Source organism: Amblyomma americanum, chromosome 8 (genome assembly GCF_052857255.1).
Source record: "Amblyomma americanum isolate KBUSLIRL-KWMA chromosome 8, ASM5285725v1, whole genome shotgun sequence".
Taxonomy (NCBI): Eukaryota; Metazoa; Arthropoda; class Arachnida; order Ixodida; family Ixodidae; genus Amblyomma; species Amblyomma americanum.
Window position 1 is genome coordinate 85,118,202 of NC_135504.1, and position 22,152 is coordinate 85,140,353.

A 22,152-nucleotide genomic window follows, 5' to 3' on the forward strand; every position below is an offset into this window, starting at 1 on the left:
ACGTGGGGTTATTTAACGTGCACTGACATAGCACAGTACACGGAACTCTAGCATTTCGTCTCCATCGAAATTCGACCGCCGCGGCCGGGATCGAACCCCCGCCTTTCGGGTCAGCAGCCGAGCAACATAACCACTGAGCCACCGCAGCGATTGCGGCAGTTAATAGACACCTTTAGTATGCTGTGTACCGTGTTACTGTTACCGGTACCGGATGTCCGGGTGTCCGCGTGCGAATCCGCACGCGCAAATCACCTTGACGGTGCCAGATGGCACCTGGTACACGGATGCTAAGCGCACGCCTGCAGTAACAGGACCAATCAGAGCATGCTCTCCGGCGGTGGGTGGCCTCGTGCTTCTCCGGTAACGGTAACGGTAAGACGGTACGCTGGCGCACCATCGGTATAACCACCAACAAACATGTCTGGCACTGTAAGGACTTCCAAAGTAACAAAAAAAGGCCACCGTGATACCAATTGAGAAACAAATTCCAACTGTTGATATTAGAAAAAAGGCTGCTGATCGTGTGAACGAAGGGGAACACAGAGAGGTGAGCCTCTACCTGCTCAGCGCTCAAGCTCATGTAAAAACGGGCCCCTCTGCGCGCAACTTAGAGGATGCTGAAAGTTGCGGAAGCACTCACACATCCCATATACTGCTAGCACTGCAGATGGTCCACCTCATACGTTGTGTACCGCTGCTACAAGTGCCACGACCTTCTCTGAGAGGGCCGTAAGATGCACTAGGTGTAATTACTTGCTATCTTGAGTAAAGAACAACCGAGCCAAAAGGTATATTTTGTCGCTGTTTTCTCTTAGGCTAGTGGCATAGCGTACCGAATTTTGAATGGGCAGATAAAGACAAAGGACGACAGAACTTGAGGACACGCCAAGGCAACAAAAAGAACGACACATTTTGAATCCTGCGGATTCTGTGCAAAGAATCTGATAGAAAAGCGAGAGTGCCTAGCCCATGTTTTGAAAGGTCTTGTAGAATTTCGAAGAACTGGATCTAAAGGTTATTCCGACGGCTGAGTCATGAGGACGTGCATCACATGGGCTCCGTCAACGCTTGCTCGTGGTGGCGGAATATCGACCTGAAGTGACCTGCTTTCCATCGGACACAGTCAGTGAAGGTGTTGTGCACCTCTACGCACCATTTTTTGGCCTTTTTCACCCATTGGAACCGATTTTGGAAGATTTACCTGTCGCGCCAGGCGTGGAACGCCATCACCGGTTAGGCCTAACACCGCCGGCTGCTCATCGCCCTGTTCGTCTCTGGGTCTACATCGTCACAGATGGAGTACCGCGTCGATGGCAAAGTGATTTCCCCAGAAGAACTCAAAAATGATCCACGGTGGTCCCGCGCCGTGCGGGCCCACAACAAGCTCTACCCCACCACGAAGCTGTCATCGTCCAATGACGCGTCAGCAGCGTCCAGTTCCCGGGCAGGTCCAGGCAAGCCCGCTCAACCGCCGCAAGGGAAGTCTACTCCACGGAAAATCAAGAAACACGCTCCACTTCCTCGTCTACCAGCTTCAGACCTCAAGATTGTGTTCTGCCCGGGCGGCTGTCTCGACCTGCGGCCCGTGAATGGCGGAGCTCTTCTCCAGCTTCTCTGCACTGGCGCAGAGATCGACTACGCGCAAGCGCGGAGCCAGGACAAGCTCCGAATCAACCCTTACAATAACTCGTTCACCGTGAGTACACATTCGGAAGCCCGAATGAAACGATATGTCAAACTTCAAGAACTCAGGCTCCACGACCAACAGTATCCGATGAAGACATACGTCGTGGCCCCCGACAACGCCGTCAAAGGGATACTCTACAACGCGGTATATAACCAGACTCGAGAAGATATTTTCTCCGACCTTGTGGCGCTCAACCCCATCCGCCACTTCACGATCGCCGACGCCCGCCAACTAGGCCGCACCAAGTCCATCTTGGTCACCTTTATTGACACCACGGAAGTTACAAGACAGCTCGTCTTCTACGGCACCCTCTACATGTGTCATCCCTTCAAGGCGAAAGTTGAAGCATGCATGCTTCAACTGACGCAAGCCGGGCCATCGTGCTGATGTGTGTCCGAAAGAGCGCACCGATTTTGTCCTCGCTGCGGTGCGCCTCCTCCCATCAAAGAAACGCCGGATTGCACTCCCAAATGTATCCTGTGTAATGGAACGCACTTCACAGGGACGCGCAAGTGCAAAGTACGCTTCGAACGCTCCAGCAACACCACACCGGTCTCCACTCTACGGACAACGCCCCCGGCGAGTCCACCACCGTCTTCGCCACCTAAGAGTCCCAGGGCGTCGCGAAGCCGCCAACGTTCCACCTCCCGCCCAAGAACTGGTCGCAGTCGCAGCCGTTCCGTGTCCTTCCCACCACTTCCAGGCAGAAGGGTCCAGGACTCTTCGAAACAGGTGAGCTGGGGGCCGCAGTCTTCCTCGCTCGAGAAGGAAAACCAGGAGCTAAGAGCACAATTGTCCTCCCAAAGTCGCGAAATTGCTGCTCTAAAAGAGCAACTGCAAAACCTTTTAAGGTGTGAACACTCCCTACCGACATTGCCCCCAGTAGTGCAAACCCCGACACATCCAAACGTGCCCCGTTCCTCCTCCGTCTCTTCCCTCTCCGCCTCCTCCTCGCGCACCATGTCACCGGCACGTGGGCTCCCCGCTAAACGGAAGTCCGCCGATGACGCCAATTCTCCCTCCCAACCAGTCACTGACAACCGCGTACACCAGGTGACGTCTTTCATGCAAGATTTTGAGAAACGCATGATGGCGACGCTAAACACGTTCCGCTCCGAAACTCAAACATGGATGAAGAACATTTCTGACCGCGTGGTGGCGCTCGAAACCCACCAGAGCAATCTGGAGGCCAAAGTCGCGCAATTCCAAACTAAGATTCACGAGCCTCTCCCCAGAGGTCATATGCAACCCACTGCATCTTCCGCTCTCTCCGTCATTGCCCAACATGGCTGCGACACCCCAATGCATTAAGGTGTGGCAGTGGAACTGCAGGGGTTTTCCCTCAAAGCGAGATAACCTGCAGCTTTACTTACAAACCCTCTCTAGCCGCGACGCCCCCGCGGTCATTGCGCTCTAAGAAACTCTGACGTCAGTCAAGCTCCGAAGCTACACCGCATACGAACCTTCTACCCAGCCACAGACTAGGGTCGCCACGCTCGAACATCGCAATATCACTGCGATAGAGCACCCATTAGAGGTAGACGACATAGACGGTCTCCCGCTGGAGCTTCTCCCTCCCACACGCAAGTCACTTAGCCTCTTTATCCTCAATCTCTATAGCCCCCCAAAAGGTGCTCCTGCCCCTCTTCTTGCGGATTTGCGCAAGACGCTCTCGATCAGTTCGAACAACTCCCTGTTGGTAGTGGGCGACTTTAACGCCAATCACATCAGTTGAGGGTACCGCAAGAACTGTCGCAGAGGCACCTCCCTGTGGTCATTCATTCAGGACGAAGGCCTCTCCCTTTTGAATGACACCACGATCCCCACCCGTATTGGTTCCAGTGTTCAGCACAACACCAGCCCAGACCTCACAATTAGCAAACACATTCGCGACAGCCGATGGATCAACACGACACACTCCTTTGGCAGCGACCATTATATCATTTCCACAGAGGTCAATATCTCTTCCATTACCTCGCCAAAATGACGAGGGACACAGGTGGTGGATTGGGACAAATTCCGCCAACTTCGGCGCCTAACCCCGAACACCTTCACAGACCTCTCTGAATGGACCGCCAGCCTCAACCGCGATGTCGCCCGCGCTACCTCCACCATTCCCGAACCTGAGGACACGTCGACTGCTGACAGCCGGCTCCTCCACATATGGGAAGCACATGTCAGCCTGCAAAGGCGCTGGCTCAATCAAAAGCACAATCATCCCCTCAAACGCCGTATCGCTCATCTCGTACGCGAGATTGAAACACATGCACGCGACCTGGCCCATCAACAATGTGGACAGGTCTGCGATCGCATGAGTGGCAATTTAGGCCTCAAAGACACCTGGTCCCTCCTTAGATATCTCCTGGACCCGGGTCACACGAAGGCCACCCAACGCAAGCATGTCACACGCATCTTGCGCCAGCTCCCCCTCTCAGACGATGCACTCCTCCAAGCCCTCAAAGATCAATATCTCACCACCACGCCTCCCAGCCCCGTCCCCCCGTACACGGGAGACCCCAACCCGGAACTCGACGCGGACATATCTCTGGTGGAGGTTCGGGCGGCCAAACTTCGGACCACGACCGCCCCCGGCGCTGACAGAGTCACCAACAAGGCGCTCCGCAATCTCGACGGCCAGTCCGTGGAGGCTGTTGCAGACTTGTTCAATCACTGCTGGCAAACGGGAACCCTCCCTTCGCAGTGGACTCATGCCCGCATAACTTTCATCCCTAAGCCAGCAAAGCGTCTTGAGATAAGGAATCTCCGTCCCATTTCCCTTACGTCTTGCATCGGCAAGCTCTTTGAGCACGTCGTCCTTGGTCGCCTCCAGGAACACATGGACGACAACCTCCTCTTCCCCCTAACGATAGTTGGTTTCCGTCCCCACCTCTTTACCCAAGATATCATGCTTCAGCTCTCAGAAGACGTCCTCCATTCCTGAAACACGAGATGGACGCGCGCGGTCCTGGCCCTGGATCTAAAACAGGCATTCGACAATGTACATCATTCGGCCATCTTGGACGCCCTGTCGTCCCTACACGTCTGCACTCATACCCATCAGTACATCTCAGCCTTCCTCCGCCACCGCACAGCTTAAATCACTTTTGGCTCACTCTCCTCCCCTGTTTTCATCCTCGGTAGCCGAGGTACCCCTCAGGGATCGGTACTCTCCCGCTTCTATTTAATAAAACTCTCATCCCCATGGCAAAGGCTCTTTCAGCCATTCCCGCCGTCTCGCACTCTTTATATGCCGACGACATCACCCTGTAGACGTCCACGGGTAATGTCGGCACCATTGAAGAGACACTACAAGCGGGGGCAGATGTGGTGACCTCCTATGCCCATCAGGTCGGCCATGCATGCTCTCCTACAAAATCGGAACTTCTGGTCCTTCGCTCCCCTCGGGGAAGACTGGACAAAACTCCCCCACCTGGCATCGATGTCACCATTGATGCCACCCGCATACCAGAGGTGGACAAAGTTCGCATCCTGGGGATGGTTCTCCAGAACATGGGCAAGAACACTGCCACAATCACCAAGCTCACTGCTACCATTCAACTAACCGTTCGCCTCATCAGACGAATCGCTAACAAACACCGAGCCATGCGGGAACACGACCTCCGCTGCCTGATCCAGGCTTTCGTCCTTAGCCGGGTAGTATACTCCCTGCCTTATCTCTTCCTCTCCCGAATAGAGGAGAACAAAGTCAACTGCCTCATCCGTCAGGCGTACAACACGGCCCTCAACCTCTCCCAGCACACGTCGAATGAATGCCTTCTTAAGATGGGCGTACACAACACCCTCGCCGAGCTCACCGAGGCCCATCGATCTGCCCAACTTGATCGGCTCTCCTCCACCCTAGCCGGCCGTCACATTCTTGACGCCATTGGCCTACACCCCCCTGGCTATACCCACACCTTCTCCCTCCCACACCGCACACGGGACCGCATCCCCATTCAACCCCTCCCCAAGAACATGCATCCCGAGCATGACGCGGCTCGTTGTGCTGCTCGGGCTGCAGCCCTACACAAACACTATGGCGCTCAGCCGGAGAGCGTCTACGTTGACGCAGGCTCTTACACCTCCTTTTCCGCCTTTGCCCTGGCGGTAGTGTCCAATTTGTACACACCTATTATGGCAGGCACTGTCATTGCCTCCACTCCTGCGGAAGCGGAGGAGGCAGCCATAGACTTAGCCATCGCTACTACATTGGCGACCCACATTTTCAGCGACTCAAAAACCGCGGTCCGTAACTTTGCGAAAGGCCGCATCTCCGAACCCGCTTTCCGGCTTCTAAGCCGGTCTCCCGCCCCTACCTGACCTATTCAGCTTCTCTGGGTCCCGGCCCACGCCGGCCACCCAGGTAACAAGGCGGCTCATTCTTTAGCTCGAGGTTTCATCAGCCGAGCAGAAGTCGCCGACGCCTGGGGAGACGCTCGAGATCGAATGGTCGCGTATCACGAGATCACTCTACACTACCGTGAGCAACAGCTAACGTATCCCCCTCCGCACAAGTCTCTCACAAAATTGCAGCAGGTGATGTGGCGACAGCTACAATCCCGCACCTTCCTCTCCCCTGCCCACTTAGCCCTGGTTCACCCGGGACTGTTCACGCCAGTATGCACCCTCTGCGGCGCTCCGAATGCGGATTTTGCACACATTCTTTATTCTTGCTCTGAGCTCCTTCCACCAGTCGATTGGCAACTCACAGACCTCGAGCGATGGGAGGCTGCGGTGTCCAGTTCTGACCCGGCTGCCCAACGGCAGCTAGTGGACTGGGCTTTGGAAGTCGCTGAGAAGCATCACCTTCCGGCCACGACACGCATCCAAGAGCAATCCCATCACTAGGATGTAACAATTAAGGCTTGCTCTACTTTATAAAGTTTTTCACCACCGCCAAAGGTTATTCCAGCTGACAGGCAGCAGAGCAGGTTCGCCGTCATACCGAAGGAACTCTTCGCTGAGAAGGAAGAAGTTCATATCTACGGCTATGGCAGAGGCCTAGGCAGACAAGAGAGCTTTGGCGCATCTGGACAAAGCGGCCCTTCAAAATCAAAGCGGCAAGTTCTGACTGCGAAGGCAGAGGAGTTGAATAAAATTCTTTCTGTGGCCAAAACCGTCAAATCGCCGGTCTTGTCCAATTCTCTCATGCTATGTCATCTGCGCTTTCAAAATTCGGTGCATTGTTTAAATAAAAAACTGAGTGGGGTTTACTCTGGTGTGTGGAAATAAAAGACACGTACCTGGTAGCTGGTGCCTCCCAAGTCCTCTCTCTGGTTTCTTCGCCCTCCTGAAATAAATATCAAGGCGTCCACTGGAGAATCTACCAAGCGACAACGCGCAGGCAGTATCATGAACCCAACGTCACCACAGGTAAAATTTGACGTCTTTTGATTGTCTGCTACGCTTAGCCACAGGAATAAATGTTATAAACCAAAAATGGACGATGAAATTCAATGCAGTCCAGAGAAAATACAAGAATTTTCTCTCCCATTCTTACCCTCCGCCATTCCTGGAAATTAAAGGAAAAAAATTTCGTACAAAACCGTTCTATTATTCCTACCGCGCATGACAGCAAATTTAAAATGCACGGCGGAACGAAAGTTCTATATAGTGGCGATCGCAACCTTTATATGGCAGAAATGGGCTAAAATTGTATTAGCTGGCTATCGCATTTGAAGTGTGCATACTAAAAGTATAGTTACCTTTACCATCTCAGTTTCAGGTAGGCCATGATACCTAAATTTTTGAACAACATACGTAACAAAGTCTTGCTGCCAGAAAAAAAAAATCGCCTGATTGCACGTTCCCAAGCTATATACCGTGTACTGTTAGGTCTACATAGTGCACAAGATTCCATTTTTTGTAGATCGATGTAGCAGCTTCACTAGGAGAGTCAGCTGCAGTCTGCTAACAGGCACACAAGAATCAAGAGATGAAAAGCTAAATGCCCTGCACAAGTCCGGCATAGCAGTACTTTTGTTTCTCGAACTATACTCAAAAAATGTTAGTTCTATGATCTCAAATGTCACGATTTTAAGGCAGCAAAATTTACGAAGGCTTGCTCGATGATTGCCTGGAGCTGAGGTTTAAAAAAATTCTAGTATTGCGAAATAATCTGACAACATTAAGATGCCGCTAGAACCAGGACAGGTAACCTACAGCAATTATCGCTGTGGAGAGCTGTGTCATGGTTGCCAGACTCATGGGAAAAGATAACAGCGCAAAAACATTTCAGTTACGTGCTAGTATTCGAAAGCCGCGGCCGGGATCGAACCCGCCTCTTGGGTCAACAGGCGAGCGCCATAACCACTCATCCACGGCGGTCATGTGACCTTGTGACGGCATCACAACCTGCCCGCCGTAACAGGTACAACCGACCAAACGGATTGAGAGGTCATGTAACCTTCTGACACCGTAAATGCGCCCACGGTGAATGGTGGCAACCTGGTAAAAAATCTGATGAGACCCACAATTTGGAAGCTGACCCCCCCCCACCCCCCTTGCTAGGAAAATTCCAAACGGCCCCCAAATTTATGCCCCAACTAGAAAATGAATTAAGCTTATGACTAGTCAGGGTTAGTTGGCGGAGCACAGTTGATTAATGGATCGGATTACTTTAATTCTACAGGATAATCAAATGGAAGGTACTGAAACATTCTAGAAGGGGCTGCCTCATGAATATCGTATAAGGGCAATGGAAGCTTTTCCGACCATAGTTTTGGCGCGAAAATTGCAACAACATGACTGGACGCCATATAAGGGAACATAAATGCTGTTGCATTTTCTTCTGTAAGAATGTGGTACAGAAGGCTCCTAAAATTTTTTCCCCTTTTCTATGGAGACCCAAAGTTTTATTCATTTTTTACTTGCTACGCTACAAAATTTGTTGTTGAGGCATATTAGTACACTACACACCTTCTGCTTCTTATTCTCATTTGTTAAATGCCACAGGAAGTCAACACGCTCCTGTAAACACCGTAATTTTTATGTCGGTCATCCACCACTGAACACCGATGCTATAGAGGTCGTGCTATGAATGTTTCCGGCCAGTTGTCAGGTGAATAAAACAATTCCAGTGTCAAACCACTACAGCTCATGCACTCATTCTAAGCAACGATCACTCACCCGGAGACTATAGTGGGAGGGACGCTGGGTGGACAGGTTCCCTGGACGGGCATCCACACGCGACGCAGGTATCTCACACGAGGAAGCGGGCTTCGGCTTAGTCTCACCTGCACAGGGTAAAGCCTACCTGAGGATTTCTCACTCATAAGAAAATAAGCAGTGACGCTAAGACTGCTATGTGAAATATTTTTTAAGGATCAAACAGGCCTTGATTATCTGGTGCTTAAACAGAAACTCTGGAGATTTTTTGTTTTCACTCAGTGGTTGATTAATGTTGTTGAGGGCTTTCTCGACAGAGTACGAGAAAGCCCTCATGCTTAGTTTATACTTTTACTCAAACATTTGTTCTTATTTTTACCCACACCTGGCGTGTACCTCTTTATAATTCCTTTACATCAGCGAAATCTTTAAACGGGAACAGGAACTGCCGCGTGAAGTGCGGAAGACTACTTTGTGTGACGTCAGCCGCGGCGCCATTCTTGGGAAGAGAGGAACATGTGCGACCTTCCCGCACTGTGCAAAAAGTCAGTCGGCGACAGAAAACCACGTACACAAAGAACGACCTTTAGTTCACGGTTACTGCTCGATGAACTTTGACAAGAACGGCTTCTTGACCAACGTTAGTATAAATGGATCGCCGCCTACCGATGATCCATCGCCTAGAGAAAAGAGGTCTCATCAGGATTATCAGGCGTTCTGAGCGGAAGCACTCAGAGGTGAACCTGTTCCTACTTAGAGTCACTGGATGCTGCTTAGAGTGACTACTCCTGCTCAGCATTTGAATTCATGTAGAGTGACACCTGTGCTGCTGAACGGACGCTGGACTTCGTGACCACTTTAAGGGTATGACACGATAGCGCAAAGAGTTAATGCCCATAGATCCAGAATTGTTCATTGTCTGCATTGCATTCATAGATCGCTGAGCGTTCTCAAACTGGTGTAGCGGTTAAGATATGCCCCACTGCCCAAGCAGGTAGCTGTGCCAAGCAAAGCAACCGGTGGATCTTTTCCGGCCCAGGTTTTGCTTTCCCAGCAATGTCTCTGCAGCTATCATCCGTTTAATGGCGCATGCCACGGCAGGCAGTTGGCTCACAATGGAGTGGGCAAGTTGTGATGGCGTCACATGGTCACGCGACATATTGACAGGCGCATCATTCAATTTGCGTGCTTGTGCTCCGATGTTTCAAACGGTCGCCGATGCCCAAGCCGGAAAATGTTTTTCTGACATGGGGGTAGTAACAGTCAGATTAAAAGTAATTCTACGGATAGCTTGCATGCGACCTTTCAGGCAGCGGTTATCACTTGCGCTAGATTCGCAGCAAGGACTCAGTGCTGAAAGTCAAATTGATTTTGAACCGAAACGAAAGGCGGAGACCAGTTTGCACAGATAAATTACTCGCCCTAAACATAAATTACTCCGTCCGGTGACAGTTTACATAATAAAAACAACAAAAACAAATCGAAGTCTATAAGCGGTGTATTCACACCCAACAATCATGGACAAAATCATTTTTGAACGAGAAAAAGTTTAGGAACGCAATTTTTTCATAAATTGTAAGACCTCATTATAACAATCAATATACCAGCAATTCTCCTATCGGCAATCATGCATTATTTTGCTATTGTCGTTCTTGCCATGTCAAAGGCGTTTCCCATTGGTTGTGTATGGCAGTCTTAACTGTTCGATGAAAGAGATGATGGAAAATATTTTAAGAGAAACATTTTGGCTCACTTCAGAGAAATGGACCATTAGGTTCAGTATGTTCATAACAGCGCTTTGCACTTTTGTAATACTCAAAATTTTTTCCAAGAATATTGTGCACGATATACTGCCCATAATCTGAAGTAAAACGTTCTACACACAACGTAATCATATTGCTTTCGAAAGAGGCATCTGCTTCCAATTGCATAGGTGATAAAATTGTCATATACAGCACCGAGTCTACACTGACGACTTTGAAATGTGCATGTAATGCTCACCAATACTGCTGGAGTAAGCAAAGATAAAAAAGAAAGCAAAAACAAAAAATGAGAACAACAAAATTGGGAGAGGCTTAACTTGTCTAACACTGAAATTAGGAGAAAATCAAGCATGCTTGCTAAGCGTCTTAGGCTCGTCCATGGCAGCTCCAACCAAAGGTCGCCCAATGTCAAAGGTCAGAGGGCAACTCAAGGTCATGGGTCAAGGGTACGCCACCATACCTGTCCCACATATGGCCATACATCGCTATCCTTGGTTGGAATGAAGGCCGTTCAAGGCCGTTGTGCTAGCTGCCCGAAGACTGCTTTACCTAGCATAGTGAAGCGTTACACGAGAGAGTGTATTTATCAATTAGAAATTGCAGAACGCGGCCTATGCGTGTGACAGTTCCAGACGCTTACCATGCGGTCTTTTCCTCGGTCCAATATCCACTGCGTGAGCATGTAAACCCGGATATATTCTTCGCATCGGGCTGCTTCGGAAAACGCCTCCTTGCAGCGCTGTTTCTGTCGCCGATATCATCAACGCGAGATCCGAGACAGAAACATGCGGCGACGTGACACATGATGGACGATGCCTCTGCCGGTTGTCTCCATGACAACGAAGAAGCTGCGTCTTCTTGAGTGGTTTCTATAACAGAAGTACAGTCAAAAATTGGTACAAAAGTTTCGTGATTGGCAGTTGCTGTCGACGCAAGTGCAAAGAATAAAAAAAAGCTCACAGCCTTCACTACTGATTTCGCCTTAACCACCTTCGGTTTTGTGATCGCTGCAAGCGAGTTACATCGCACAAATGGATTTCAACGAGGACGTGACATTTCTTTGACGACTCAGTGAGCGACGAAGGTCCGCTACGCACGCATAGAAAAATACACCAGTCAGCGAAAGAGAGCTTCGAAATACGGTGAAGTGGTAATGGGCGGAGAGTGCACTCACAAGCCAGGAATAAGATATCGTTGAGTTGCCTGTTTATGCTGTGCGTAGGTTAAAACCAACTTTGAAGTCAGTAGGGGTACGATTGTTTATTTTCTTCTCTTTCCTGCATCAACCCCGTGTATACAGGATGTGTGGAACACCATGTACTTAGAAAACCAGAATCCCTGATAAACGCTTAGATCTGTGCCGAGAAACAGATGTGCTACACTTGTGCTTAATGACATCGGAGGTAAACCCCACCGGAGCTATATTTTGAACCGGGAGGCGCTTTGCGTTTGTTGGAACCGGTTGTTTACTTTAGGTTAGTTTCCGGGGGTTTAACATTCCAAAGCGACACAGGCTGTGAGGGACGCCGTAGTGAAGGTGTCCGGAAATTTCGATCACATGGCGTTATTTAACGTGCACTCACATAGCAAAGTAAACGGACCTCTAGCATTTCGTCTCCATCGAAATTCGACCGCCGCGGCCGGGATCGAGCCCGCGTCTTTCGGGTCAGCAGCCGAGCAACATAACCACTGAGCCACCGCAGCGATTGCGGCAGTTAATAGACACCTTTAGTATGCCGTGTACCGTGTTACTGTTACCGGTACCGGATGTCCGGGTGTCCGCGTGCGAATCCGCATGCGCAAATCACCTTGACGGTGCCAGATGGCACCTGGTACACGGATGCTAAGCGCACGCCTGCAGTAACGGGACCAATCAGAGCATGCTCTCCGGCGGTGGGTGGCCTCGTGCTTCTCCGGTAACGGTAAGACGGTATGCTGGCGCACCGTCGGTATAACCGCCAAGAAACATCTGGCACTGTAAGGACTGCCAAAGTAAACCAAATAAAGGCCACCGTGATAGCAACTGGGGAACAAATACGCAATTGTTGATATTGGAAAAAGGGTTGCTGATCTTGTGAACGAGGGGGAACACTGAGAGGTGAACCTCTACCAGTTTAGCGCTCGTGCTCATGTAAAAACGGGCCCCTCTGCACGCAACTTAGAGGATGCTGAACGTTGCTGAAGCACTCAAACGTCCTATATACTGCTAGCACTGCAGATGGTCTGCCTCATCCGTTGTCTACCGCTGCGACAAGTGCCACGACCTTCTCTGAGAGGGCCGTAAGACGCATTAGTAATAATTACTTGCTATCTTGAGTAAACAACAATCTAGACAAAAGGTATATTTTGCCGCTATGCTTTCTCTTAGGCTACTGGCATAGCATACCGAATTTTCAATGGATAGATAAAGACAAAGGATGACAGAACTTGAGGACACGCCAAGGCAACAAAAAGAACGACACATTTTGAATCCTGTGGATTCTCTGCAAAGAAACTAACAAAACAGTGAGTGCCTAGCCCATGTTTTGAAATGTCTCGGAGAGTTTCGAAGAACTGGATCTAAAGGTTATTCCAGCTGACAGGCAGGGCAGATTCGCCGTCGTTCCGAAGGAACTCTTGGCTGAGGTGGAAGAACTACATATCTACGGCTATGGAAGAGGCCTAGGCAGACAAGAGAGCTTTGGCGCATCTGGACAAAGTGGCCTTTCAAAACCAAAGCGGCAAGTTCTGACTGCGAAGGCAGAGGAGTTGAACAAAATTCTTTCTGTGGCCAAAAACGACAAATCGCCGGTCTTGTCCAATTCTTCCATGCTATGTCTTTTCCTGCGCTTTCAAGATTCGGTGCATTTTATAAATAAAAAAACTGAGTGGGGTTTACTCTGGTGTGTGGAAATAAAAGACCCGTACCTGGTAGCTGGCGCCTCCCAAGTCCTCTCTCTGGTTTTTTCGACCTCCTGAAATAAATATCAAGGTGTCCGCTGGAGAATCTACCAAGCGACAACAACGCTCAGGCAGTATTATGAACCCAACGTCACCGCAGATAAAATTTGACGTTTTCTGATTGTCTGCTACGCTTAGCCGCGGGAATAAATGTTATAAGCCAAAAGTGGACGATGGCACTCAATGCAGTCCAGGAAAAATACAAGAATTTTCTCTCCCATTCTTACCCTCCGCCATTCCTGGAAATTAAATCAAATAAATTTCGCACAGAACCGTTGTATTATATCTACCACGCATACCGGCAAATCAAAAATTCATGGCGGAACGAAAGTTCTATATAGTGACGATCGCAACCATATCAAAGCGGAAATGCGCTAAAATTTTGTTAACTGGCATTTGCGTTGGAAGTGTGCATACTAAAAGTAGTTACCTGTACCATCTCAATTTCAGGCAGGCCATGATAACTAATTTTTTTAACCACATTCTTAAAAATTCACGCTGCCAGAAAAAAATTCGCCTGAGTGCACGTTCGGGCAAAAAATAAATTAAGTGCCCAGGCTATATACGATGTACTGTTAGGTCTGCATAGTATTCAAGATTCCATTCTTTGTAGATCGATACAGCAGCTTCACTAGGAGAAAGAGCCGCACTACGCTAACAGGCACACATGTATCAGCAGATGAAAAGCTAAATGCACTGCACAAGTCCGGCATGCCAGTAGTTTTGTTTCTCCAACTATACTAAAGAAAAAGGTTAGTTCTATGATCTTAAATGTCACAATTTTAAGGCAGCAAAATTTAAGAAGGCTTGCTCGATGATTGCGTGGAGCTGAGGTTTCAATAAATTGTAGTATTGTGGTACTTAGCGAAATAATTTCAGAACATTAAGATGCCGCTAGAAACAGGACTGCTAACCTACAGCAATTATAGCTGTGGAGAGCTGTGTCAAGGTTGCCAGGCTCATTTGCAAAGATAACTACAGAAAAACATTTCAGTAACGTGTCCGTATTCGACAGCCGCAGCTGGGATCGAACCCGCGCCTTGTAGGTCAGTAGGCGAGCGCCAAAACCACTGAGCCACCGCGGTCATGTGACCTTGTGACGCCATCACAACCTGCCCGCCGTGACAGGTACAACCAACCAAACAGATTGAGGGGTCACGTGACCTTCTGACACCATAAAAGTGCCCACGGGGGCTGGTGACAACCTGGTAGAAAATCTGAGCCTCACAATTTAGAAGCTGACCCCCTCCTTTGCCTTGAAAATTCCAAACGGCCTCCCAATTTACGCCCACTCTAGAAAATGAATTAAGGTTGATTAAGGCTGCCGGAGTAAGGTTGATTAGTGGGTCGAATTGCATTAATTCTTCAGGATAATCAAATGGAAGGTACTGGAACATTCTAGAAGGGGCTGCCGTATAAGGGCAATGGAAGCTTTTCCGACCGCAGTTTTGGCGCGAAAATCGCAACATTAGACTGTAGACACCGTATCAAGCAACCTAAGCGCTTTTGCATTTTCTTCTGTAAGAATGAGGTAGACAAGGCTCCTAAATTTTTTGCACTTCTATATGAAGACCCAAAGTTTTATTCCTTTTTCACCTGCCACTCTACAAAATTTGTTGTTGGGGCACAGTACTACATTACACACCTTCCGTTTCTTATTCTCATTTGTTAAATACCGCAGGAAGTGAACATGCTACTGTAAAACCGTCGTTTTTATTTTGGTCCTCCACCACTGAACTTCCAGGCTATGGAGGTGGTGCTATACGTTTTCGGCAGGTTTTGAGGTGAATAAAATACTTCCAGTGTCAAAGCACTACAGCTCATGCACTCATTCTAAGCAACGGTCACTCACCCGTAGACTGTAGTGGAAGGGCATCCACACGCGATGCAGGTATCTCACACGAAGAAGCAGGGTTCGGCTTCATCTCACCTGCACAGGGTAAATCCTACCTGAGAATTTATCAGTCAGAAAATAAGCAGCGACAGTGAGGCTTTAATGTTGAATGTTTTTTTAAGGATCAAACAGCCCTTGGTTCTCTAGTGCTTAAAAAGAAACTCCGGAGATTTTTTGTTTGCACGCAATGGCTGATTAATGCTGCTGAGGTCTTTCTCAGTACCGTAAAGGAAAGCTTTCATGCTTAGTTTATACTTTTACTTATACATTTGGACTTTTTTACCCAAACTTAGGGCGTACTTCTTTAAAATTCGATCACATCAGCGAAATCTTTAAACGGGAACAGAAGCCGCCGCGTGAAATGCGGAAGGCTGCTTTGTGTGACGTCAGCCGCGACGCCATTCATGGCAAGCGAGGAACTTGTGCGACCTTCCTGCGCTGCGCTAAAAGCCAGTCGGTGACAGAACAGCACGTACGAATACTGACCTTTAGTTCACGGTTCTTGCTCGATATACTCGGACAATGACGGCTGCTTAACCAACTTCAGTATAAATGGATCGCCGTCTACCGGTGATCGATGTATCGTCAATAGAAAGGAGGCCTGATCAGGATAATCAGGCCTTCGGAGCGGGAGCATTCAGAGGTGTACTTGTTCCTACTTAGAGTCACTGGATGGTGCTTAGAGTGACTACTACTGCTTAGTATGTGTGTTCATGGTAGAGTGACACCTGTGTTGTTGAGCAGACGCTGGAAGCTGTGAAAGAAAAATGAAGGGAACACACACGTTCTGCTTGAAGGTTATGACACGTTAGGCTAATGAGTTAAAACCCATATATCCAGAATTGCTCATACTCTGCTTTACATGTATAGATCGCTGGGTGTTCTCAAACTGGTGTAGCGGTTAAAAGATGCCCCACTGCCCCGGCACGTAGCTTTTACAAGCACAGCCTCCGGTGGAGCTTTTGAGACCCAGGGTGCTCTTCCCCAGCAATGCCTCAAGACCAATCAATCGTTTAACTGGCACCTGGGGCGGTAGGCAGTATGCTCGCTATCCGGTGGGCAAGTTGTCATGATGCTAAAATATCACGTGATCTATTTGTCATGCTACACATTCTATTTGCGCGCTTGGGCTACGAAGCTTCAAACTGTCGCCGATGCCAACGCCGGACAATTATTTAAGACATGGGAATAGTAACAGTCTAAAAAACAAGGTTATTCTACAGACCGCTTGTATGTGGCCTTTTTGGTAGCTTCTCAGCATGGACTCAGTACTTGGAAATAAAATTCAGTTTTAATTCAAACAAAAGGCAAAGACCTGCTTGAACAATTAAATTACTCGCCCAAAACAATGTACCAGAGACTGTTTGCCTAAAAAAACGAAAAAAATCAGTCAATAAACGCTGTATTCACACCCAAAAATCCTGTATGAAATTATGTTTGAACGGGAAAAGGTTTATGAACGGAACGTTTTCACATATTGTAAGATTTCACTACAACAATCAATATACCCACAGATCTTCCATCTGCAGGCTTGTATGTTTGCTTTTTTTGCTATTGACATTCTCGCCTTCGCCAAAGGGGTTCCCCATTGGTTGTCTATGGCATTCTTCACTGCCATAGAATGGACCATTAGCTAAATTTTCATAACAGTGCATTACATTTTTTAATATTCAAAATTTTCCCCAAGCACGTTGAGCAGGAAAAACTGTCTATAATCTCAAATATAAGCTTTCTGCAAAAAAATAAATAAACAGTAATCCTTTCAAAAGAGGCATTCTTCCTACCGCATTGGTGATAAATTTGTCATACACAGCACAACATCTCTATTCGACGTGGGCAACAAGGTGTCACTGTAAAAACGCGAGTGAGGAAACTGCGGAGCTTGCCAAGGAATGCGATTTCGGGCTTAACGAGCAAGTTCGCACAAAGGCATATGCACGCGTGCTGCATGCAGTGTAAAGTTGTCCTGATGAACGCTTTCGAAGCATTAATAACAAAGGCTACGGCTACTGCACGCCGAGACCGCAACGACAAGCTGCATTTGCCCCCTTCGTTAGTCGCGTTCTTCGCGCGTCGTACGGCTTTTGCCAGCGCTCATCGCCACCAAAGCTCGCGCAACTGTACGTATACGCACGCGTTGTCATGGCACGCCATCCTCGCCCACCGACTCTCGGCGTGACTCGAGCTACTACGAGGACTCGACGGCCGTCAATCGTGGACACTTCACAGTTGCATTTATGAGGCGCACAAATTTGACCATTTCTGAGAACGCTTCCCATAGTGCAATATGTTCGTGCACACGGCCTGCAAAGTCCAATGAGAGATATGAGCGGACCCATGCACTCAACCCGTCACATGGCTCCATTAAAGGCGCCCACGTACCTCTGTGGTTGGTCTGGAAGCTCTTGTTCTATTCTTGCTTCGTGTTGGATTTGCTCTTCGCCCTCCATTCGTTCTGCCAAAATGAAGGCGCGCGAGGAGCAAACTGCAGGACTGCACAACCTTTCCCTTCGCCGGAGTAACTCCTTCTGCGGAGGTCTCCTCCGGATGTCACTGCCACTGTTTCCTGCACTCCGACCTCCTGCATGTTTGCAAACAAACGAGGTGGCGCTGCAGTTGCTAGCGGGCTCGCGGTAGGCAAAAGGCCAGGCAGTGGCATTGCGGAGAGGCGTTGATCGTGGCTTTCAAGGCTTGTAGGCGCGTTTTCAGTTTCTGCGAATCACAGCAATGGTTGATGCTTTCAACTCAGTAATTTCTCGAAGTACAGGAGCTCGCGTTGGCCACGTGCGGCGTATGCGGAGAAATATTTATCATTATTATTATTGCGTTATCTCCTTTCCTCAGAACCAGGAGGAACGTTACATACAGCGATGTATTACCCACCAAATAGCGCATTCTTGGCCCGTATAAAAAGAAGTGTCACGTCAGTGCTTCAAGTAGCTTCTGCGGTATCAAAACGAAACGCCTTTAAGGCGCCCGTGTGCTGTGCGATGCCAGAGCACACTAAAGATCCCCAGGTGGCCGAAACTACGGCTCTTGTTCCTTCTTCCGATCCCTCCTTTATCCCTTCCCTTAACGCACGGTTATGGTGTCCAGCGAGACATGTGAGACAGTTACTGCGCCAATTCCTTTCCTCAAACCCAATTTTCAATTTTCAGTCCTCGGCATGGATGATTTGAGGACAAAAAGATCGTCAATGCGAATGCACCACATATTTCGGGTTTCATGACAGTAATTTTATCATCGGGAACATATTCTGTGTCAAACGGGTGTCCCCAAGTTTTATGCAAATGGTGGTGCCGGTGGGTCCCACTTCGATGGCCGCAATACTTAGCCAGACAGTACTGGTTGAAATTAGAACTCGACGATAAAGGGAGCCATCTAGACAACTTCAGTGAGAACTCGACGATTTCAGCTAGCCGTTAGGTATTAATTCAGGCGCTACATCGCGGGAGAAGTAGAAGACGAGTCAAGGCTTTCATTCTAAAAACCTGCTCTTTCCCACAAAAGGGGACTGCCGTATACTTCTGTAGCGTTCATATAAAAGTGGCTTATGTAATGTGATAAGGCCACGTGGTAACTTTTGGTCAATTTGGCCTTCATTGCAGAGAGACGCGTCCCTGAGAAACGTAAGAAGTAAGACCAACCGCTCTTTAAAAAAATGCGGATTCCGCAGAAACAATGCGTCACACGAAAACACTTAACAAAACCCGTACGATAGTTTAGTTTATCGGGGCTTAACGTCCCAAAGCCACTCAGGTTATGAGGGACGCCGTAGTGAAGGACTCCTGAAATTTCGACCGCCTGGGGTTCTTTGACTTGCAGTGACATTGCACAGTACGTAGGCATCTGCAATATCACCTCCTTCGAAATTCGACCGCCGCGGCCGGGATCGAACCCGCGTCTTTCGGGTCAGCAGCCGAGCGCTAACGTTTGAAAATTCAACCCCAGTCGTCTGAACACGTCTTGGAACGCCACCTGACTGAAAATGACGGTCCACGGTATACATGAATGAAAGAATGGGCTATTTAGACATAGCGTGTGCACAGCAAATTGGTTCGGAGCTAATGGCGGTAACCGTGTAAACACATCAGTTAACGAAAGCAGTACAGCTCATTGCTTACGCGATGACTATTTTTGCTCGCGAGGCGAAGCAGACGCAACGCTGTCCAGATATCTGGAAACACAAAACACATGCAGAATACAAAGGGAACAGTGGGAAGCGGAGCAAGGAGGGCATTCCGAGCGGCTGGTTCCTGGTAGTCTGTGCAAAAAGAGAGAGAGGGCCACTTGTGACATTGGTCAGACAAGGCTCACGGGTGGAAGTCGCGTTGCGGGCTCACGGCGCCATCTCTTTTAAAGCTCCGTTCCCTCCCTACGGGGCCGTCTGCTATTTTCCACAACCGCACCAAGCCAGCCGCTTGGTTTCAAAACTCGGTCTCATCCCTTGCACTCTCTCGCAATGCTGTCTAGATAACGAAGGAAACCATGGGAAACGTTCATTGGGATGCGGGCTGCAGCTGCGCCCATAAGGCAGACAAAAGGGAACAGTGGCGTGCCTTGTTATCAGTGTTCACTGAAAAGAGGCTCCCACCTCTCGATTCTTCGTAGCCAGCCTCTCCTCATCGGTAGACTTACGATGTGGCTAACGCGGACGCTCATTCATACCAGGGGCTGACTTGATGCACTTATTCACCCTCCGACTTGACGCCATCGTCCTTAATTAAACGGAAAACAGCGCAGGGTCATTGCGGGAGGTGGGAACTCTTCACGACGCGCTTATTAATTACGGGTACCGGCTCTATTACTGTGGTTAATGTCGTGAGTAGCTCAAAGGTTTGTTGCTAGTTCATCGCGTTTCGAATGCATGCAGTTGGTATTTTTTCAAGAAGCGCGTGTCGCCAATTGAACCACGTAGTGACCTGAATGTAATCTTCACGTAGAAACGAAGTTTTCGGGCTGCATTGGAAAAGCGCTACAAAGAAGTGGCCGTCGCAGCCGACGCGGTAATTAAGCAGTCACTATACTACGTATCATACATAACAGCCAACGCAGGACGGAATATGGGGAGACGTAAAACAAAGTGCAGGAGGACGCCAGTCAAGGTATATACTTGAGATTTGTCACAACGAAATATGTATTACATATGCCCATGTTCACTTTGGTTATATACAGAAACACTTTTTGGGCGCCGACATAGCTTGCGCGAACATGCACGCTGCAATGGCAGCATTGGGATTATTGCAGCGTAGGCGTGAACGCGCCTTAAAGTCCAAGGTACCTTAAAGGACTGAACGTGTTTTCATCGCCGCCGCGAAACTGCTATACATGAAATCTGGGTTCGAACCCGACCGCGGCGGCTGCGTTTCGATGGGGGTGAAACGCAAAGGCGCCCATGTGCTGTGGTGGTCGAAAGTATTCCAGAGCCCTCCACTACGGCACCCCGTTCTTCCTTTCTTCTTTCACTCCCTCCTTTATGCCTTCGATTCCTTACGGCGCCGGTATATGAGACAGATACTGCGACATTTCCTTTCCCCAAAAACCAATTATTATTATTATTATTACATGAAATGTCGCACAAGCTCGCAGGCCCGCGGTGGTGGGACGCAGACGGAGACGGGCGACCCCCCTTCCACTGCACCTGAACGGCAGAGGGGTGTCGGGGTGCGCGCCTCGTGGGGACGCCGAATTTGCTGTTGTTGCAGCGGAAACGAACGCTTCTCTATATGCCCGAAATGTCGAGTTTCGGAGAAGACGCTTCCTAATCTCGATTCGATGTGGTCCACAAGGCGTCAATACAAAAACGTGAGAGAGGAAACTGCGGCGGGCGTAGCTTTCCAAGGTGTGCGATTTCGGGCTTAACGAGCAAGTTCGCACAAAGACCTATGCACGTGTGCTGCATGCAGCGTAAAGTTGTCCAGATGAACGCTTTCGCAGTATTAATAATAAGGCCCACGGCTACTGCGCGCCGAGACCACAACGGCAAGCTGCATTTGCCCCGTCGTTGCGTTCTTCACCCGTCGTACGGCTTTTGCCAGCGCTCACCGCCACCAAAGCTCTCGCCACTGTACGTGTACGCGCGCGTTGTCATGACACACCATCCTCGCCCACAGACTCTCGGCCTGGCTCCAGCGACTGCGAGGACCCGACGGCCGTCAAAGGTGGACACTTCACAGTTGCATTTATGAGGCGCACAAATTTGACCATTTCCGAGAACGCTTCCCATAGTGCAATATGTTCGTGCACACGGCCTGCAAAGTCCAATGAGAAATGAGCGGACCCATGCACTCAACCCGTCACATGGCTCCATTAAAGACGTGTACGTACCTCTGTGGTTGGGCTCGAATCTCTTGTTCTATTCTTGCTTCGTTTTGGTCTTGGCCCTGGATTCGTTCCGCCAAAATGAAGGCGGGCGAGGAGCAAACTGCAGGACTGCACAACCTTTCCCTTCGCCGGAGCGACTCCTGCGGAGGTCTCCTCCGGATGTCACTGCCACTGTTACTGTTTCCTGCACTCCGACCTCCTGCATGTTTGCAAACAAACGAGGTGGCGCTGCAGTCGCTAGCGGGCTCGCGCTAGGCAAAAGGCCAGGCAGTGGCGTCGCGAAGAGGTGTTGATCGCGGCTTTTAAGGCTTGTAGGCGCGTTTTCAGTTTCTCTGAGTCACAGCAATGGTTGATGCTTTCAACTCAGTAATTTCTCGAAGTACACGAGCTCGCGTTGGCGACGTGCGGCGTATTCAGAGGAATAGTTATTAATAATA

The 22,152-nt window shown here is 49.3% G+C and overlaps 2 long non-coding RNA genes across 2 annotated transcripts; both read right to left on the reverse strand.

The window, feature by feature from the left end:
- Nucleotides 1–6,934: 6,934 nt before the first annotated feature.
- On the reverse strand, nt 6,935–11,480 carry LOC144100496 (uncharacterized). Its single transcript, XR_013307689.1, has 3 exons — nt 11,198–11,480; nt 8,816–8,922; nt 6,935–6,977 (listed from the first exon to the last, which is right to left on the reverse strand). It is a non-coding gene; the product is annotated as an uncharacterized LOC144100496 (long non-coding RNA).
- Nucleotides 11,481–15,348: 3,868 nt separating this feature from the next.
- Nucleotides 15,349–21,903, reverse strand: LOC144100497 (uncharacterized). Its single transcript, XR_013307690.1, has 3 exons — nt 21,719–21,903; nt 17,774–17,972; nt 15,349–15,427 (listed from the first exon to the last, which is right to left on the reverse strand). It is a non-coding gene; the product is annotated as an uncharacterized LOC144100497 (long non-coding RNA).
- Nucleotides 21,904–22,152: the final 249 nt, after the last annotated feature.